The sequence below is a fragment of the Brachycentrus maculatus genome, unplaced genomic scaffold (genome assembly GCF_059751285.1).
Source record: "Brachycentrus maculatus isolate JH-2025_06_01 unplaced genomic scaffold, ASM5975128v1 h1tg000452l, whole genome shotgun sequence".
In the NCBI taxonomy this organism is placed as follows: domain Eukaryota; kingdom Metazoa; phylum Arthropoda; class Insecta; order Trichoptera; family Brachycentridae; genus Brachycentrus; species Brachycentrus maculatus.
The window spans coordinates 18,489-42,176 of NW_028281199.1; positions in this window are offsets into that span (position 1 = coordinate 18,489).

Genomic DNA, 23,688 nt, shown 5'->3' on the forward strand with positions numbered 1-23,688 from the left:
TAAATAAATGAATAAGGGTGATCCCAAAAAAATACAATAGATAGGTACATTGGATTCAACAACTTATATCAATTTGTCACACAGTTCATCTATTTGTCTTAGTCGTCTTATCATATTATCTTAATAAAACACCAATAAATCTGATAGATCTCTATGCCCTATTGCCTCGTCAAATTTTGTCATACTGCATTTCGCACATTCTGTTTCCTTTTTTTTTCAAAAGTTCATACTAGATATATCGCTCACTCCTTTCAAGAACGTCATAAATAAAAAAAACTTGATTTTTCAGGAAAACGCTTTTAAAGTTTAAAAATATAATACAATATATTAAAAATAAATATGAAGCCACTTATTGAACTTTTTACTGTGCAACAGATCTTTTTAGGAAAAACCTGAAGGTTTTTTTCTCCATTTGAAAAATATTTAGGGTATATAAAAAAATAATTAAACAATACCTTTTCTTCAAAATGCAAAAACAACACTTTCTGCCCTGTAGCGGGTAAATATTAAGTTTAAAATATGCCTCTTTTGCTGGGATATAGTACATTAACTGAGCATTCTGAAAACATGCACAACTGAAAATTGACAATTTTTGATTTATGACGTTCTTGAAAGGAGTGAGCGATATTTTGGATCCTCTTTTTGATGTGTAAATACAATTTAAATCAGACCTGTCTTTATACGGATCAGAACTAATGTTGGAATCTTTAGTTTATTTTATTACCACTAGAAAACAAAATACATGTCACAATTGAACCCTTTCCGGTCCCCCAATACAAAAAAAAAATCTAGGTAGACAGTTACATTCCAATTGGAAAATAATATTTTGTCCTCTGCTCCACATACTGTTGTAATAGATACGAGTAACAAAATGTAACCTTGAAATTTAAATAAATAATACTAATGATGAAAAACATGTCGAATAACATCCGACATGGGACCTAAGAGCAAAAAATCGATGTCGAATGAGATTCGACATTGGACAAGTAAGGGTTAAACATATCATACAATGCAAGAATGTTAAAAAATTAAATCGGAGCTTTATATTCTATTTCATTAGGTCGAAACTTCTGTTTGCCTGAAGCATGTTTGGATGATGATTGCAATACGACCAGGCCAATATAGTGATGAAGCAAGCCAAACAAGGAGCATGTTTAGAGTATGCGAGATTTGGTAATGCTATAATAAGAGTCGCGTGCACGATACACATTGCACAACTATAAATGTATATGTTCATTACTCATTTTTAATGCATCACTATAGCTCGGCTGTCCAAATTTAAAACACAGTAAGGGACATTTTTTTGTAGTAGGTTTTTTTTTGCATTTTTGGACTAAGTAGAGTCTACTCGGCTGTCCAAATTTAAAACACAGTAAGGGACATTTTTTTGTAGTAGGTTTTTTTTTGCATTTTTGGACTAAGTAGAGTCTACTCGGCTGTCCAAATTTAAAACACAGTAAGGGACATTTTTTTGTAGTAGGTTTTTTTGTGCATTTTTGGACTAAGTAGAGTCTACTCGGCTGTCTAAATTTAAAACACAGTAAGGGACATTTTTTTGTAGTAGGTTTTTTTTTGCATTTTTGGACTAAGTAGAGTCTACTTAGTCCATAAATGCAAAAAAACCTACTACAAAAATGTCCCTTACTGTGTTTTAAATTTGGACAGCCGAGCTTTGTTTCAGTACTAAGGTATGAACTCTAATTCGACAACCTTTTGTATATACTACTAATCAATATGTCTTGTATGGGAAGAAGTCTGGGCAATTACTAAGTCTAATTATAGGCTCGTTTAAGTGATCACTTTACACACATGTAACATTCACCAATTCTACCCATGATTGATAACCACACTTCTCAAATTTTTGGAAATTCTATATATTCATATGATCCAATTTCGCATTGTACTTGAATCATTAGTATTTCACTAGACAGAACTGTTGGTGAAATGAAAGAAACCCAGACTTAAATGAAACTTAGACCGTAAATGCCTTGACTTCCATATTCTTCTTCATCTATGTTGAGATGTCAAAAAAATACATATTGTTATATATGAAAAACATATTGTTTAGTATTTGGACGCACTCAAAATGTTGTAAATATGTCTTTCAATTGTGTTTTTATTTAACAGGCGCCGTAGCGTAGTTGGGTACACGCTTGACTACGAAATTGTTGTCGCGGGTTCGATTCTCGCCAAGTGCAAAATAAAATCAAGAAAGACTTATTTTTAATTGGTCTGGGTATTTGTGATATATTATTCACATTTTACTTTCCCTATCCTTACAATCTTACCTGCAGACAAGCTTCACATAATTTTGGTGAGTATAATTTCATGTGTGTGTGTGTATATCTCATTGGTATTTGTTTTTTTTTGTGTAACATACCTTGATATATTTAAAGCAAAACCACATTAAAAATAATTAAATGGCAATAAAATCGACTGTCATTAAAAGCGTGCAAACCAACTTATTTTTCTACTAATGTACAAATAGGAGCGTACGTTTGTGTGCTTTTAGTCTTGATAATAATTTAAAAAAAAGTAATACTGTTTTTTGCATTTTTTTTATAATGATAATAAATATTATTTATGGATTAACTTTGTGGAATAACATGATTATTTTAATAAAATTAAACACTTGAATAATCCACTGAATTGAGTTTTATATTTATTTACGACTAGTTTCGAAAACAATTGTCGTTTTCGAAACTAGTCGTAAATAAAAATAAAACTCAATTCAGTGGATTATTCAAGTGTTTAATTTAATTAAAATAATAATAATAAATGTTTGGCTAACGCTTAACTAATCTATAAATTCACATCACAGTATTTTTTTTTATGGAAAGAAATTTAAAATTCATAGTTTTGCATTTATTTATTTGTGTAGTATCTCAATCAAAAGACGAGTATCATATTTTGATGACATTTTAGTGAATGAAATTAACGAACGACTATTATTATTAAAACATCAATTATTTATTATTATTTTACACTTCACACTCGTATTAAACGACTGCCTTATAATGAGTTAAATTAAAGCATAAACATTTGTACAACGCCATAGAGTCATAAAATAAACTTCAGATATTTCATTCCTAATTGTTTTTATACATCTATAATAAATAAGATAATAATCTAAGTTTCTTTTGTTTTATAGAATCCCTATCACTGAAAAAAAATACAGACGTAGAAGAATGAAGAATAATAATTAATCCTTACACAAAGTACTAAACCGATTTTCCCATTCAAGATGAAAATTGTTATATCAATATTTGGAGCACAAAATTTGCGATTTCCTGTATAATTTTATTTTAAATTATTTTTATTGTTACAGAAATAAGAAACTAAGGATAATCGAAATATTCGGCGATTATGTATGAGGAGATGTATGAATCGGAAGAAGCGAAGATTGTTTGCAAAGATTGATTAGTGTAGCATTCTCATATTCTTACTGCCTACCCCTGCGGAGAAGCAGCGTGATAATTAGTTGGTTAGTTAGATATATAATTTATTTACGAGACATTTCTACCAATAATAAATATTTCTTATTATATGAACGTTGTTACTCTTCATTAAATGAGAAGTAAGCTCTTGTGTTTGGACTCTTTCTCTCTTCCTCAGTATGTGAGGTCCAAATCCTGGATTGAAATCCAGGATTTGGACCTCACATACTAATATAAGAGTTTCTGCTTAGTAAAAAGCTTCTTAACATCTCACCAATATTGTCTCTCGTGAAGTTCTAGTGATTCAAGAACAAGGTCTCTAAATTGGTTCATATATATAGAACATCTAAGAATTTGAGTAGTGTGGTTGTCAACAATGGGTAGAATTGGCGAATGTTACACGTATGTAAAGTGATTAATTAAACCAGCTTATAACGGTCGTCAACTCCGTAAATGCCCAGACTTCCATATTCTTCTTCATCTTTGATGAGATGTCAAAAAATTTTTTTTATTCATTTTACTTAATTAAGGATATAATCTAACCTTTTGTTGGTTTTCGTTTTTTTGTTGTTTACGATATTCCATGTATAAAAGGTATTTTTTGTAATTTTATAATAAATAAAATATATAAAAATATTTGTATGACCACTTTTGAGTTTATTCATTTAAATATGACTACAATGATCAACGAAAACACTTGTTTTTTACCACTTGACTTTTATTATAGACTACATGTTTCAGAAGTTATACAGACCTGAATGATGGAAGTTTAACTTCTGAAACATGTAGTCTACATATAATAAAATTCAAGTGGTAAAAAACGAAGTGTTTTCTTTAATCATTGTAACATGTCTTACCACAAAGTTAATGCCGAAACAATAAATAAAATAAATATGACTAGTTTTGAGAACTAAAGATGTTCTTAAATACAATTGAAAACTTAAACTTTATTTTCACCTTTCACATCTGTAGTTCCCGAAACAAGTCATGTTTACATGAATAAAAGCAAAAGTGGTCGTATGCATGTGTTCAATTTTAACATTTGAATACCCATTTTCTGACATACGTGTAATTATAAATGACATTAAACAACAATAGTTATTATGGAAAAAGTTTTTTTTTAAAATAGATAAATTCAATTCGTATTATTATAATACTCAGAAATAGGCGCTTAATAAAGCATAATAGATATATGATTATAAAAACGTTGAATTTGAATATAATATTAAATTTATCTACCACTTAAATCTAGATTAAATATCCATTGAAATACATATATTACGAGTGTGTCCTCGAATTAAAAACATGATAAGCAGTTACATTGTAGCTGATATGCAAATAAGATAAAATCATACATCCATCGAATCACATTTAGTGTTGTTCTTCATACACATTCTACCCCATGACGAAATCCTCAAGATCATTCTTGGACCTCAGAGGCAAGACGTAATATGTCTATTTTATAACGGCGTGCGGGTACCGACACTAATGTATGGAAGCGAAACATGAAACTGGCAAAGAAAGGATGAAAGCAGAGTAAACGCTGTTAAAATGCGCTCCCTCAGACGAATGTGTCGAAAATCAGTGTATAATAGAATTGAAAACGAAGATATAAGAAAGGAATGTAAGGCTGAACGAGGAATAATTTAAAAGATTAGGAAAAGTTGTGTAGAGCGAATGGATAACGAGAGAATGACTAAGAAAATATGTGTGGCGAATGTGAGAGGGAAAACAGAACGAGGACGACCGAAAAAGACTTGGCACGATCAGATCAATCAGAACCTAAAATCTGGCGGTGTCAAAAGTCTTCGTAATCGGAGGGCATGTGTGACTAGATGTATGGATGTGAAGGAGGCGAGGAGTGTATGTCAGGACAGAAGAGTGTGGCATTCCATCCTCTCTGCCTATCCCTGCCGGGAAACGGCGTGATGGTAGTAGTAGTAGTAGTAGTAAATTGTATTAAACCAAGATTATGATAATAGATCTATCCAAGAAGTTTGATGATATCGGAAACTCACTCGAAGGTCTGGAGATAATAAATGAGTTTCAGTTCCTAGGATCTCAAATTACTCCAGTCGACCAAAGGACTTGAAATACTTGCAAACTGTATTTTTTTCGGTCTCTCTCTGCTTCTATTATATTTCCAATTACATTTAAGTCATACATTTGTTTGATAGTTCTTCCTTTACTCATTCGATAACTCAATACATTTACACACACGTACACATATGTATATATATATATATATATATATATATATATATATATATTTATATATATATATATAAATATATATATATATATATATATATATATATATATATATATATATATATATATATATATATATATATATATATATATATACACGCACACAAATGTATGTTTTTTTTTAATGCATGGAAGTGAAGCAAGATGCTGGCAAAACAATTTTATGCAGTTGAAAAAAGTTGGCAGAAGAAGGATGAAAGATGACTGAATGCAGTCGAAATGCGATCTTTCAGATGAATGTGCGCAAAGTGTTGTATGATAGATGTTCAAATGGTGATACAAGTAAATAATGCAAGGCTGAGAAAAGCATTGTCGATAAAATTTGTGAAGAAAGGATAGTAAAACAAATTTATGAGGCGAATGTGGTCGGTAATAGAACCAGAGCAAGACCAAGGAAAACTTGGTAGGTGTGATAAAATATTTCAAATACTTGGGCGCGGTCATGTCAGGGGTCAGAAAGGTCGACGTGCATGTGTGAGAAGATTGTGTTCAAAGACAGATTGGTATGGCGTTCTATTTTCTCTGCCTACACTTACGGGGAACTGTCGTGATGGTTAGTTAAGATAAATACCCGTCACTTAAAATAAAATTTAATTCGCCAAATATGTACATATGTAGGTCAGATCACCTCTTAGACTCAAATATATTAGAGAGAGAATCGGTCATAGCGGAGCCAAGGTCAGTTTTTATAACGGTAATAGTAATTATTATTTTATCAACACTGGACCAAGAAAAAATGGTGTTCCGAGAAAAAAAATACATAAAGCATCAAGCAAATTATACGACATCCATTGTGCGGTTTAGGGTAATAGAATAATGAAACTAGATTAACCGTAAAATTAATATTTTTTTCCTTAAACTTCATACGTTGTGAAGGTCGAATATTTGCATATCATTCAAACAGCATCGAAATCGAAAGGATTGTGGGCCATGGATCTTAGAATATGCGAATTTTATTAAGAGCCAATTTAATTTTGTCATCTACATTTAATAAGAAATACTAATAATATAAAACACTGCAAAGATTTTGTTCCAAATTATTTAAATGTTAAATGCTTGATCGTGGTGAGATATGTTTGAATCAATTTGATTCGAAATACGAAAAGGATTATTTTTTGAAATTTATTAATTATATGAGAAATTTCGCCAGGAACTACGCTTGGATGGCTTGACTCTGGCCAATATCTGTACCCGACGGATTCTCCAGTTCTTTGGACACGTTGCGCGTGGCGATGAAGATAGCCTGGAACGACTAGTTGTGATCGGTAGCCTGGAGGGAAAGAGAGGGAGAGGAAGATCCCCACACGATGGACCGATCAAATTAAGGCAGCAGCAGGCACCTCAGTGGTTGGAGCGCTACGTGCAGCGCAGTCAAGGGATAACTGGAGAAGAGTCATTGCTTCTGCAAGGGTCACAACCCTCAGCAATGAGGAATAAGACGGAGAAGAAGATATGAGAAATAACTGTTTTTTTTTTTGTAGGCCATTCATTAAAAAAAGTTCGTAAAAAAATATTTTTCAACATTTTGAGTGTGTCCAAATACTTGTTCATACTTGTTCACAAATCTGCATTTCTCTCATCAATTCTCCAATTATAAGAGTTATTTTTCAATGTTTTTTTTTGAGTTTCTGTTCAATAAAATGCTTCTTTTCATCTCACCAATAAATGTCTCTAGTGAAGTTCTAGTGATTCAAGCACAATATTTCTAAATTGGTTCATATATTGTATATAGAACTACCAAGAATTTGAGTAGTGTGGTTGTCGATAATGGGTAGAATTGGTGAATGTTACACGTGTGTAAAGTGATCACTTAAACCAGCCTATGACGGTCGTCAACCCCATAAATGCCCAGACTTCCATATCCTTCTTCATCTTTGATGAGCTGTCAAAAAATAATATAAAATTCTTTTAGTAAAAGTCGTTTAATTATTATGAATAACCCATCCCTTATATATATATCGTCTATGGTACACATTGAGTAAACAGGTGACATACTATGACAAATATATATTATTTTAATATTTAGAAAAAGTAATGGTATGAATCATAAGAAATAACCGTTTTTATTGTGTAATAGTGATTATGCATATATTATTATTTTTATTCGTTTGAAAATAAAAGTCACGGTGTGTTTATGGTAATATTAAAGCATAGCGTTCTTTTAAGTTGTTTTTTTTTATTTGATTTATTTATTAACGGTACCGTCAACACCTTTTATATGTTTGATAAAATGTTGGTAATAATTATGCAACGTAGACATGTTTGAAATGAAGTTAGAGTTTTTATTATACATATATATATATATATATATATATATATATATATATATATATATATATATATATATATATATATATATATATATATATATATATATATATATATATATATATATATATATATATATATATATATATATATATATATATATATATATATATATATATATATATATATATATATATATATATATATATATATATATATATATATATATATATATATATATATATATATATATATATATATATATATATATATATATATATATATATATATATATATATATATATATATATATATATATATATATATATATATATATTGAATCTGTCGTTAAATAAAACATTATACATGGAACTTCAATATGATATACTATATATATTAATTCGAGAAATAAAAATACTTAAATTAAAAATACTTAAATAAAAATACTTAAATAAAATGTGAGTGGATCAGTGTTCTGATCCACTCACATTTTTATTAACCAACTAGTTTCGGCAACAACCTGTTGCCCTCTTCAGGGTTTCATTTATTACTAAATATATATATATATATATATATATATATATATATATATATATATATATATATATATATATATATATATATATATATATATAATATATATATATATATATATATATAGATAAAGAAACAGTGTACAAGTTGTTGGGTTTCAAAAGGGTAGGGGTGGGGGCAATGGTGTTTTAAGGAGTGGTAAGAGCAAGGAAGGGGATAACTCTGTTTAGGTTGGTTTTGATTTTATGGGAAAAATATTAAAAATGGGACTTTGACTAACGTTTATTTGGTTGTTAATTATATTTTATTTTTGTTTAACCGCTTTTTTTTATTTCTAACACCTCTAAATTATTAATTTGACTAGTTCTGTTATTACAATGCAAAATTTCTATCCTATCTTCAAAATTGAGCGAATGATTATATTTCTCGAAATAATATATCAATATGATCCACAAAGTTAATGCTTTCAATATTCAAAACATATACTATATATCCTATCATTGACACGTTCCTTCATATGACAGTATCTATGGTCGAGTTGCGTAAGCTTTTTATGAAGCAGAGACCCTTATGGAAATGTATGTGGGATTCTTATAAAAAATATATAAATATATAATAATAAAAATAACTACAGTAAGTGGGGCAACCCGGATTTTTGAACAAGATTTTAGACTTACTCCAATCTTGTTTGTAAATATTCTTTATTATATTAAAATAAATATTGTATAAACTAATAAACGAGCTAGCCCAACAAGACAATGAATAATTTTTCACAAACATCTTTATTCTTCCTCTTCTAACCCTATGTGGTGCCAAATAGTGCGTAGGGCATCACACCAACACACTGTTAAAATAATCGTCAATAAATTAGGATGATCAATTCTGCGCTTCAGGTACCAGTACTGTGTGATTATATATATTATTAGAGTGATAAAAATCATTTATTTTGACACCATAGTAATCGAACCTGTAACCTGTAACATAGAAGCGAAATAAGCTTATCATTAAGCTATATTTATCGATTCAGGTAATTACAAATTTGTCGTCATTAAACATATACGATTTGCAAATCTCCAGTGTTATGCACCCGCGTAATTAAAAAAAATGAATGAAATTGGAAAGCTGAGCGAAATTTGAACAATTAACGAAATTTGAAAACTGAACGAAAATTGAAAACAGAACGAAATTTGAAAAATTAGCAAAAATTTAAAACAATGAAATTTGAAAATTGAACGATAGTTGAAAACTGAACTAAAACTTGAAGTTTTCAAATTTGATCGATCTTGGAAAAACTTCATAAAAAATATTAAAACTTATCGAAACGATTATCATTCGTTCACTTTACCGATTTTGTGCCATCATTATGCACTAGTTTTTTATATAACGTAAATCTGAAAGCTGTTACGCTCTGATAAATAACCATCTCCGTCTAGTCGGATTAAGTCTTTAATTAGATTTGACAAGATCCATGTTTTATTGAAGAGCTTGATTGTCTATGGAATAACGGAGGACTAGAGTGAAGTGAGCGACGCCTTAAGTGCCTCGCTCACTTCACTGACGATCAGAAATAATACCAAATTCTTTATAGATGGAATATTTTTCACAGTATTTCGAGTATTTCCAAATTTGTGTTCACAAATACTGAACGTTCACAATTTAACCCTTTCCGGTCCCCCAAAATTAAAAAATATAGGTAGACAGTTATATTCCAATTGGAAATCAATCTGTTGTCCTCTGCTCCACATACTGTCGTAATAGATACGAGTGAAAAAATGTAAGCTTGGAATTGAAATAAATAATACTAATGATGAAAAAAATGTTGAATAACATCCGACATGGGACCTAAGAGCAAAAAATCGATGTCAAATGAGATTCGACATTGGACCAGTAAGGGTTAAGTGTGTCCAAATCCATGTTCACATTTCTGGGTTTCTCCATTTAGGTGTTATTTTTACATTTTTGACAACTCCAGATTGATAAAGAAGAATATGAAAGTCTTAACGGTATTAACAAAGCTTACGACCTGTCATATGCTGGTTTACGTGATCATTTTATACACGTCTAACATAAACCATGATTGATGATTGTCAATCATGATTTGAGTAGTGTAATTACACTAGTCAAAATTTTGGAACTCACACACACACACACACACATACACATATATATATATATATATATATATATATATATATATATATATATATACATAAATATATATATATATATATATATATATATATATATATATATATATATATATATATATATATATATATATATATATATATATATATGTAATAAAATACCTAGGTACCTACCTATACATTTTATTAAGTACTTACAAATAGTACCTACATAAAACAGTTCTACCACCAGATGTCGCATGCGTCGCACTGAATAAAACTATAATATTGAAAATATTTAAGAAATATAATATTGTTAACTGTCAGAATCAGGTAGATAGAAAATTATTGTAAATATTAATTAAAAATAAACTTTTATTATCATTTCTTTAATTACAAAGCAACACATTGTTTATTTTATTATTATACACCCACTTTACATATTATTTACACCCAATTTACGAAGGAAAATATAACCATGTTATATATATATATATATATATATATATATATATATATATATATGTATATATATATATATATATATATATATATATATATATATATATATATATATATATATATATATATATATATATATATATATATATATATATATATATATATATATATATATATATATATATATATATATATATCTATATATATATATATATATATATATATATATATATATATATATATATATATATATATATATATATATATATATATATATATATGGTATAATTTTTATGTCGTTTCATGTGTGAGTTCGCGATTTGTATCTATAGTATCTATGATCGATTTGGGTAAATTTTTTATTTAGCAGAGACGCATTTATTTTAAAACACGGCAGTCTAGGTATTAACAGGGCTTACGACCTGTCAGAGGCTGTCATAGTGATCACTTGACAGACGTGTAACATTCACCATTCTACGCATGATTGACAACCCCACTACTCAAATTTCTCACTCATATATGATCAGTCTCATTCATATATGATCAGTCTCATGTCATTCCGTAATTGAGTTTACAACAGCCATCTTTGATTATGTAAGAATACTGTATAAATTTAAATTACATATTTTAGGAAGTTTTAGATACACGATTATCCTTGAAATCACGAGATTGATCATATATCTAGGAATTACAACAAAAAAAGGATAATGGTTGTCCATCATGAGTAGAGGGGTAAATGTTGCACATATCGCTCACTCCTTTCAAAAACGTTATAAATCAAAAAACTTGATTTTTCAGGAAAACGTTTTTATATCAAGTATATAAAATATCAAGTCACTTACTGAACTTTTTACTGTGCAACAGATCTTTTTATGTTAAACCTGGCGGTTTTTTCTCCATTTGAAAAATATTTAGTTTATTTATAAAAATAATTAAACAATACATTTTCTTCAAAATGCAAAAACAACACTTTCTGCCCTGTAGCGGGTAAATATTAAGTTTAAAAAATGTCTCTTTTGCTGGGATAAAGTACATTTTCTGGGCATTCCGAAAACATGCACTAATGAAAATATACGATTTTTTATTTATGACGTTCTTGAAAGGAGTGAGCGATATGTAATGTAACTCTCAACCAGCCTATAATAGGTAATAAGCCCTGTTAATTATACCCAGACTTCTATATTCTTCTTATTCTTTGCGTCAATTTTTTTTAAATAACTCCCAAAAGCGGAGAAAACCCAGATATGTGTAGCAAGTACCTATTCGGACACACTCAGAATGTTGTAAATATATATTTTTTGTCTCTCCATATGTGCACGGTACTTATTTTTATCATTGGTGCTCCATTTCAACTTTGAAGTAATTATGTACAAATATTTCCTGTTGCAAATTAGAACGCCCTCTAGTTTATTGCTTTAAATTTCGCATAAAATGATCTAACCAATTAGGATGTTATTACACCTGTGAGCTCGTGCGACTCGATACAAACGCATACCTGTTTTTTTAACCCTTTGACTAACGAGACTTTTGCGATTACTTTACCAGAAGTCCGCTTCCGTAGTGTAATGGTCAGCACGCTCGGCTACCGTTCTGGAGGTCCCGGGCTCGATTCCCAAGGGGGGGTAAAATAAATATAAGTGATTTTTTCACTGTAATATTTGTTCAATATTACCCTGGACTGGTACCTGAAGCGTAGGGCTGATCACCTTTCCTTCATGTTTAAACGATCAAGATAACACTGCGTTTATATGACGCAGTGCCCTATGCACCATTGGGTGCGGATAAGGGTTTATTATTTATTGTTACCAGAAATACCGTATTTTAACATAAATTATTAAATTTTTTGGGTAATATATCCCAAATTAGACACGGTTATTGGATTGAATTCTATTTTTATTTACATACGTATGATAATATGATATGTATGTCAGGACAGAAGAGTGTGGCGTTCCATCCTTTCTGCCTACTCCTGCGGAGAAACGGCATGATGGTAGTAGTAGTAGTAGTGATAATATGTGACGCGCTTCGTCTTATTAAGACATTAAGTGTTTGATAATGTATTCATAAGACGAAACGCGTCACTTGTTATCATAAAACTTTGTATTTTAAACGGAATTTTTTGCACAACCCTGAAGGAATCCCTAACATACTGCCTGAAATGAATCTGATACTATTATGAATCACGACGTCAGATCCAACGGATTCGGTATTTCTCGCCAGAATACCGAAAGCCAATATATCGGATATTGGTAGCCAAAGGGTTTATAAAATATAACAACAAATACCAAACTATTTTCTTATCTATGCAAAACAAAAACAAATAAAAAAACTATGTTTTGACGCAGCCTTGAAACCGGAAAACATCAAAAAATCTGATCGGTCCATTTTGCATAAACACTTTAAGTAAGACATTACTTACTATTGAATTATATAAACTTTTTTATGCATTTAAATTTATTGTACATTTGATTATTTAATTTATACTAATTTATTACATGCTTCCTTTACAGAGTATATGATTTTTTTGTTTTGTATTGATTCAGCATTCGCTTCATTTTTAATATTAAAAAAAAAGATATTTTTTTATTCTTTCGGCATTTACTTTGTGGTAAGACTTGTTGAAATGATTAAAGAAAACACTTGCTTTTTACCACTTGAGTTTATTTATGACAACTAGTTTCGGAAGCTAAGCTACCATCTTCAGATCTAAATGTATACTAAAAAATAATAAATAATTAACTAAGGAGAGGGGTAAGTTGGGGGAAGGGGGGAGGTTAGTCAAGGGGGCGGATATTGAAAATAAAGGAAAAATGGAAAACAAAGGTGAAGAATTTTGAAACAACATATGTATTGTTTATTAAATTATCCCTCTTTCTAACTAACTCACCCCTCTCCTAAGTTAATTATTTATTATGTTTTAGTTTACATTCAGACCTGAAGAATGAAGACCTGAACTCACTTTAGGTCCACTTCGCATTGCCGCTTACGTATTAACAAGCGAAAGGAAAACAATATGCTCGCAACCTACAAACTGTCTTCTGTCGGCTTCAGCTCCTTGACATCCTCCAAGTCAGGCCCGCGTCGTGTAGTTCAGACGAGATATGCCGCCCAATTGTCACCAGTAAACGTTTTCGGCGGCGGACCTGATGGCTTGACAATGAGTTAAGCCAATTGAATCGCATTTTCTTGACGACAGTTGTGACTGTGGATTACCCCGTCCTACGCCTACTTACCACGATCCACACAAAGTAAAATAAACAGTACCGCTAAAATTCACATATTCTCAAAATCAAGTGCCGGTAAACCCCGTTTTACGCCGGGACCTGTTCCTAAAGACGCTGGCGTAAAATGAGCAAAAATATAATGAACGTTTTAAACGAACGAGTCAAAATTCTATGAAAAATCTGACATGTTTATTTAATGTATAGCCTATTTATATATATATATATAAATATATATATATATATATATATATATATATATATATATATATATATATATATATATATATATATAAATATATATATATATATATATATATATATATATATATATATATATATATATATATATATATATATATATATATATATATATATATATATATATATATATATATATATATATAAATATATATATATATATATATATATATATATATATATATATATATATATATATATATATATATATATATATATATATATATATATATATATATATATATATATATATATATTTATATATATATATATATATATATATATATATATATATATATATATATATATATATATATATATATATATATATATATATATATATATATATATATATATGTGTATATTCAAAATAAATAAATAATAAAAAAAAGCTGAGTATCAAGTTTTAAGGCGTTTTGAGACACTCGTTTTGTTATAAAAAATTGTTGGACAGTGAAGCCATAATTCGTGACTGTTAAAAATATTTTGAATGTTTAGTTTTATTATTATCATAATTGAAATGAGTTAGTTATCATATTATTATTACTTTATAATTCTATTTACAAAAAAACAAAAAAAAACAAAAAACAAAAAAAAAAAATTGATCAAAATCATGATCTTGATTATTCCTGGCTACACAATGGACCGTATGGCAATAATTGTAATAATAAACATAAAAATATGACTTACTCCAATTTCACATGCAATCATATATATGTATATTTATCTGTCATATCATTTTATGACCTATCCAATTACATATCTACTCGACCGTTCATCGTCTTGATTGAAAATATTATTAATTGATTCTGCAGTCACTTTGTGGTAAAATCTGTCCATTTTTAATTAATGTTTTACTTAGTAAATACCACTATTTCTTAAAATTTACAAGGACACGTGTTTCGATGCAGTCCGCATCAAACGGTGTTTGAAAATGATGCGGAATGCTTCGAAACACGTGCCACAGTAGTTTTTAAGAAATGGTAGTATTTGCTTAGTAAATAATTAATAAAAAATTAAAATATTACTTAAATAATATAATGTGATACTTAAACTTTCCAATGTCATAATTATAATTGGCTAGATGAAAAAATCAAAAGTTTGCACGGTATGTATACGATTGTTATTTAGTACATGCGTTTCTAAATTTATTTTAATTATTTTTTATATATAATGTAAAAAAAATATTTGAATAATTTTATAGAAATGCAGTTTTTTTCTAATACAAAATTTTCATATCGGGTATATATCTTCGGGTATTGACCTAATATTTCGGATGAATTTGCGGAAAGCATAAAAATATGTGTCACAATAGATTTTAAGAATTAGTGGTATTTATCGACTGAAATTGAATTGAAAAAAATATACATATTACCATAAAGTATTTAAAAAATACTTCACGTCCAAGTGACTCTAAAATCTATGGCTTATGCAACACCGTTTATCATAACCCTACTTAAGCTTTAAAGTTAAGTTTTTAGCCAATACTTTCTTGTGAGTGGATTTGTTCTTTATATTTAAAGTAACTTTAATTAATGAGTGAAAATTCTAGGCAAAAACACTTGCATCTCACTAAAGGCATGATGATCACAAAGTGACTGTCGAATCAATTAATGAAAAATGAAACAATGTTGCAAAATAATTTCTACGAATCTCGCTACCGAAAAATTTAATAGCAGTCAAATTAACATGTTTTTTATTTTGAACACAGTGTTATGTAAAAAAAGACGGGTTATTTAATGAGGGTAATTAAAAAATATTTAATAATCATACAATTCCACATTTACGTTCTGAGTAGCACGTATGCATTATGTACACGTATCAAAAATTAATAATTATCATTCCTTTGTGATTGTATGGGTGCCCTTGTAGTAGCGATGGAAATCGAGAAGAAAGCGCGGTAAAATTTATACCGTCATTTTTCGACGCAAATTTCGGTTTCGCAAAAAACGTCTGGGCATTCGCATACCGACTGCGCGGGAATCTCGGGCGCATTTTTGGCTAATAAATCTGTCTGCGTCTGTCACTCAGTGTGACCACCTCGGGGTATTGCGTCGCTCTTCATAACGGGATGGATAAATCTCATGATTTTAACTAAAAAAAAGTTCGGTTTTATATAATATTTTGGACTTCGCTTCAATTTCATATGGGTGACCGGATCAGCTCGCTGATAGCGGCCATCGAACGAAGAAGAGTCGAGGAATGGTAGCATCGTTGGGATGTGGCTACGACTGGACGCTGGACCTTCTCTTCCTTCCCCGATGTAAGCGTTAAGAATCTCTATAAACTAGTATCCGGACATGGAGAGTTCAGGGGAAAGTTCCATGAGCTAGCCTTAACGGAAAATCCAGGTTGTGTATGTAGGCTCCATCTCAGACGGCGAATCACATCCTGTTGAGATACCCTGTTCTAGACTCAGAAACGGAACTTATGCTGTTAGTCGGCCGACATAGAATTCGGACTAGATTATGAACAATCATATCAAATTGGCACAATTTTCAAGTGCCTGGAGGTGGAAAAGTGGGACACCTTAGAGGGAATCTAGGGCGTAGCATCCAATCACTTCTCTTGCTAATCTCCACTTGATATCTCAAGAAAAAAGTGCAGGATTTTCCATAGCTGCTGGCTGAACTGAACTCCCGGCTTGTGTTTGCTTTTCATTGAAGAAACTAATGAAGGCATTAAACTTTATCCGAAGCCGCTCCGCATCTGGCGGCGCGTCGTTCCTCTGCTTTCGACGGGATGACTAATAGAACGGACGTCGTTTATCCTTTTTCTAAACGACGATGTTTCATCAAAGGTGAAATAAAAATGATAAAGTTAAAAATGAAACAGTGAGTAAATTTGATATTTATTCCAGAGTTCTTATTTTTCTTTTAGAATAGCAAATTCCTCTTAAGGCACAAATACATTTTTCTCACAATTGTTTTTATTGTTAGAAATTATTAAGAATTATACGTTTTTCAGCGGTATAAATGTGGATTTGGGTAGTAAAAAAAGTCTCAACAAGAAATAGTTTTTTTTTAAATTAACGTGAAAAATTGTTTAAAATTACATTCAATAAAAAATCTTTAATAAAAGATCATTTGAAATTGTCGTCGATCATATGATTGAAAGGCGATTTTTTAAATGAACATCAATGTTTTAAATCATGGTCACCACATTTCAAAATGAAACGCTGTCTCAATTATTGTCAAAAACGGTCGCCGCATTACGTCTTGTACTCGTAACTGAATTACTTAAATCTGTTCTACACAAATAATAAATTTTTCGGCATTTTCCCGAAAGCATTGGTAACGCTTGCTTACCGTGTGAAACGTTAACGTTTTCTTGTATAACAATATTTATTATCTTATCAGCCTTTTAATAGTAGGTTCTTACCAACTCACCTCAATAAAGAGGACTTAAACATCATACATTTGCTCATACATACATTAGTTTTAAGAGTTTCTGTCATAAATAATGTACCGACCTTAAGAAATATTTAATGCACACTCTTTGGTAGCTAATAAGGTATTTAAAATCATAATACATATATCAAAATCATACTCGAAAAATGCTTTACGAATTTATTTATTTATTGTTTTTTGTTCCCTTGTCATAAAATTTATTCTTTAAGATTAATTTGTATTTGGCGTAATTTTTTTTAATTCTTGCTCAGAAATTATAAACATAATTTTCAGGACTAAATTAAAATAAAACATAATAAATAATCAATTATATTCAAGACCATTGCAAACGGTGTGCAGGACAAGGGTTATATTGACTGTCAATTTCAGAAAATAAAAACATCTTAAATACACCGTTTTGGCAAACATTAGTCTGAGAAAATGCATCCAGTCTAATTTTGTCATTCTTGTGTCAACTCCCTTCTTCACTTCCATACATTAGAGTTACAATTGTGTTCTGCTGGTTAAGCTAAGTGATTTATTTATTTTAACTACCATCAGTGCACTATTCATTCTCTGACTTTTATTATATACATATATATATATATATATATATATGTATATATATATATATATATATATATATATATATATATATATATATATATATATATATATATATATATATATATATATATATATATATATATATATATATATATATATACATATATATATATATATATATATATATATATATATATATATATATATATATATATATATACATATATATATATATATATTTATATATACTTTTATATATATATATATATATATATATATATATATATATATATATATATATATATATATATATATATATATATATATAATGAGCCGATTAAATTGTCCCATCTTTAGTGGGTAGTAAGTGGATTAAAAGAGCCCAAACAAACGAGAAGTCTGGAATGAATTAGAAAAGGCTATATCCAGAAGTGGAGAGACGGCTGACAAAGAGGAAGAAGAAGAAGATGCACATGTGTAACTTTTTTATGGTAAAAATATCTCTTTGGCTCTTACAGGAGTGTACGAAATAAAATTCTCAAAAAAATAAGCCAAAAAGTATGCTGCGAGGGGCTGAGATTGATTACAGAATTCTGCGCGCACAGATGGAAAAAAATTGGCACGTCCTTTGGCGGCTGTCGTCCGAATGTGTCGGCACTTTGCTCGGCCCTGTTGTAGTTTGTAAAACGGTATTGTCGGTAATTTGGCGACAAGTCGGACTTTTGTATGGATCACTCGCTTACAAAGGGATTCTTTACTTTACAAATTATTACGACTGGGCTCGGCTGCCGGTTTCGTGTCTGCCCGCCCGTCGATGTCCACTTATCGGAGAGCGGTATTTGATGGGAAAATGAATTTTTCTCTTATTAACGCATAGAGACGAAATTTAAATACCTATGCCTACCGTATTTTTATTTAATACCTGCCTAGCTAGATTTTCTATTGCTCAAGAAAATGGTGTATTAATATTTCAGTATCATAGTTTTTTTTATTGATGAACGTACATTGGCATTTTTATTGATATCTCAACGTAGATGAAGAAGAATATAGATATCTAAGTATTTAAAGGGCTTCCGATCCATCATAGGCTTGTTTAGGGGATCATTTTAGGCGATGATTTGGGGGCCACACGAGCTTAAGAACTCTCTTATGGTGAAGAAAGTCCAAAAGAAGTTTTTGAGGTATCTCTACATGAGAGAGTACGGCTATTATCCTTGGCTCTACCCGACCCAGTTTCTCCAGGGTATGCTTGGCTACAATAGTTTAGAGACTAGAAGGAATGTGTATTTGATTACGCATTTTTATCGATTGTTGCGCGGTATGATCGATAATCCTGAAATTATCCGGAACTGTCTGTATGTTCCCGATAGTTACCTAAGACAGCGTCGACATAGATTGTTTCACATTCCTACACACAGGACCAACCTGCCGATGGTTATGCCTGTAGGAAGAGCTACCGCTATGTTGAACAATATCACATTGGATATTGATCTGTTCCATGTGTCCGAAGCTGGATTCTTCTACATCTTTAAGTCTTCTTGCTTACTTTTAATATATACGCCTTGAATATTGTTCGTTATGTTTATATTATTTTTTTGTTGAATAAATTGAATTGAATTGAATTGAAAATTGAATTGAATTTTATCCAATTGTGGAACGTTTACTACTCTATCTTTTAATGAACATGCAAATTGCTGACAAAATGGTCCGATGACATTAAAAAAGTGGCGAGCCTGCATTGGAAGAAAGTCGCGTCAAACAGAGAACTGTGGAAGTCCAAGAAGGAGGTCTTTGTTCAATACTGGAAACAATAAAAGGTTGAAGATGATGGGATTTTTTTGAAGTTTATAGCTAAAACCAAATCAACTATATAACAACTAGCATACAAAAGGAATCCTACAACATTGCGTAAATACATCTATAAAAAATTAATGCAATATGAACGTTCAATAACGTGCAAAATGGTGAACGTTACACAATATTATAAAGTCTTCACTCAACCCAGCCAAATGCCAGGTCGTTAGCCCTGGAAAACTCAGACATCCATCTCTTACGTATAAAACCGATAGATACTTCGTCTCATGTTAAGACCTCTATAATAATACTATTAATAATAATGAAATAAAACCCCTATCTGCACCCCAATGGTGCATAGGGCACTGCTTTATATAAACGCAGTGTTATCTCGATCGTTTACACATGAAGGAAAGGTGATCAGCCCTCCGCTTCAGGTACCAGTCCAGGGTAATATTGAATAAACATTATAATTTAATAATATAATATTATTAAGAGCGGTAAATATTTGCATATCTGAACAAAAATTCGACTTCTTTAAAATCTTGTAAATTATTGATTGTTTTTTCACTTGCCTGCCCAAAAAGTATGAATTCTCTCTTTTTCAATCTGTACTTTGGTTACCAAATATGTAAATAGAGGTTTCTTCCTCTGTCCATGACCATACTATAAACAAGTACTTTCTTTATTTAAACTGGATGATGTATTTCAGCATATAATATTAAATTGATGCATTGATCCGCCTTGCGATGCTTTGGTAAAAACATAAAAATTCAATTTCATCCATGACTTTATTAATTGTACGAATAAAAACAGTATTTTCAAGCTCATAAAATATAATTTTCCGTGCATCGAATTACATACATACAAGTAAGTATTATTTGCTTAAGACCAAATCGAGAGGGGAGATCCAAAGGTGAACCCATTTCGCAACGAGTCTCGTATAACATTACTCGGAAACGATCAACTGCGGAGGGGTCTGTGTGATTACCCCTCATTGTTTTGAGTATGTGAAAGAATGCTGCACCAAATTAACCCAGACGGATCTAACAGGGGGATCAAAATTACCCATATATGAATTTTCATTCGATAACTTTAGTGTTAAAAGAGCTACAGAATTCTTTTTTCTTTATCTTAAAAATAATAATACGGAAAATTTTCCAATTTTTACATTCATAGTTCCAAAATATTGTTTTTTTATTTAATTTATTTATAAAAATCAAATTAAGTCGGGGGAGCGAGATCTATTAACTAATTCGGCAGTCACATTGTGGTGATATTTATCAATTTGTAATTTATGTTTTACTTGGTAAATATCACAATTTCTTAAAATCTATTGTGACACGTGTCTCGATGTATTCCACATCATTTTTAAATACCGTATGTTGACACCCGTGTGATGTGGGATGCATCGAAATACCTTTCATAATAGATTTTTCAAAATATTGGTACTTAAGTACGTAAAATTAAAAACGTTATTTTTGTTGTCTTCTAACAACATTTTATATCTTCCATTCTAATAAATGCAGTCCTTTCATAACGAGAGAGTGAGACAACTAAATTACTCGGTTTTCATTCGATCTAGTATCCCGCTACCCGCATTCAGTCACCACATGACGGCGCGTTGGCACGGACGTAGTGTCTCTATGACTTAGTTGGCGGCGAGCTGTGTACTACGATTTCAATACAAATATGAGCTGGGGTCTTTTGGTACCCCGCTTCGGATCACGTGTAATTTTTGGGTGATCAGAATCAAAATGGTTAAATGCATTGCTTTTATTGAGATGTTAACGACCTGGTTCCTTCTCTCCACAGAGCGATGAATGGATGCAGTTTGCACAATAATATTTTCACTCAACTGCTACACAATATCGTCCGATAAGGGGTTATGATATTATTACCTTTTTCACTTACGAAGATATTAATAAAAGATAATGTTTTATTTCCAGCTCAGATAATAACTAGGAATTATTTGCGAGACCAAAACTTGTTTTTAAATCATAAAAAGGCACAATACTTTGAATGTATCCAAATTTTCGCTCACAAATCTGGTTTTGCTAACTTAAAAGTTTATTTTATATTGACATCTCAACATCCTGAGTGGACAAACCTTGATTTGTTAACAAAAATTCAGATTTGCTTAAAATATCGCGAATAAAAGTGGCGAAATTATACGTTTAAGTTTAAAGTCATGATTTAGGCGTCTCCGAATATGAAAAATAAATCTGGAAAAATCTAACATACATTTTATAATGGACTCAGCTTAGTAAAAGTTACTCAACTCAACTATAGATAGTGTCAAGAATTCACATGTGTCCATTAAAGATAAATGAAATTTCCGAAATTTGAGTATGTGGTTGTAAATTAAGGGTATAATGATGAACGTTGCAAGTGTATCAATTGTGATCAATGAAACCAACCTAGGATAAGTCGTATAAATTCAAAAACGTAATAAACATAGAATTTTTTGGAGAGACTGACCGAGCCATCTTACCTTTTTATAAAAGTTATATAAGTTATGATTATTTTTAAATTTCAAATCTTAAGTAAGTACTTATGTGAACTGGTGCCTTTGAATATAACGCTAGTCCTAAGTTTAATAATTGAAAACCTACAAAATTTTAAGTGTGTCAAATACAAATATGGATTATCTCCAATTATAGGATTTTTTTTCAAAATATTTTTTGAAATCTCAGTCTGGGCATTGACGGGGCTTACGACTGTCATAGGCTGGTTTAAGTAATCACTTTACACACGTGTAACATTCACCAATTCTACTTATGATTGACTACCACACTACTCAAATTCTGGAAGTTATATATTTATACGATCCAATTTCGAAATATTGTGCTTGAATCACAAGAACTACACTAGAGACATCTATTGTGAGACGAAAGAAGCTTTTTATTAAGCAGAAACTAAAAAACAAAAAATAAAGTACAAAACATAGTATTTAAAAAAATAATAACACATTTATTTAAAACAAATTTTAAAAATATCTCATTTCACGAGTTATGTATTAAATTCGATTCATAATAAACGGCCTGTCGTACAAGTATTATTTTAAGAAAGTTAATCTAAAAAACACAGCAATTTAGATCAGCACATATTTTAACAAAGCTTTGACCACAAAAGGGCAAATTATACCAGCGGTTTAGTCTTTATTACTGGTAATTTAGATTTAACCATATTTATAGCCCTCAGCAAAGTAAAAAAGAAAATCACCGTTGAGTACTTCAGTGGTATTTGCCCCACATATTGTATATTTTTTTGTAGAATAACCATAAATTTCATGATTCGCATTTTCGTACTAATTTTATTACCATTATTTTCAACATACAATAAATTCTATTTTTAC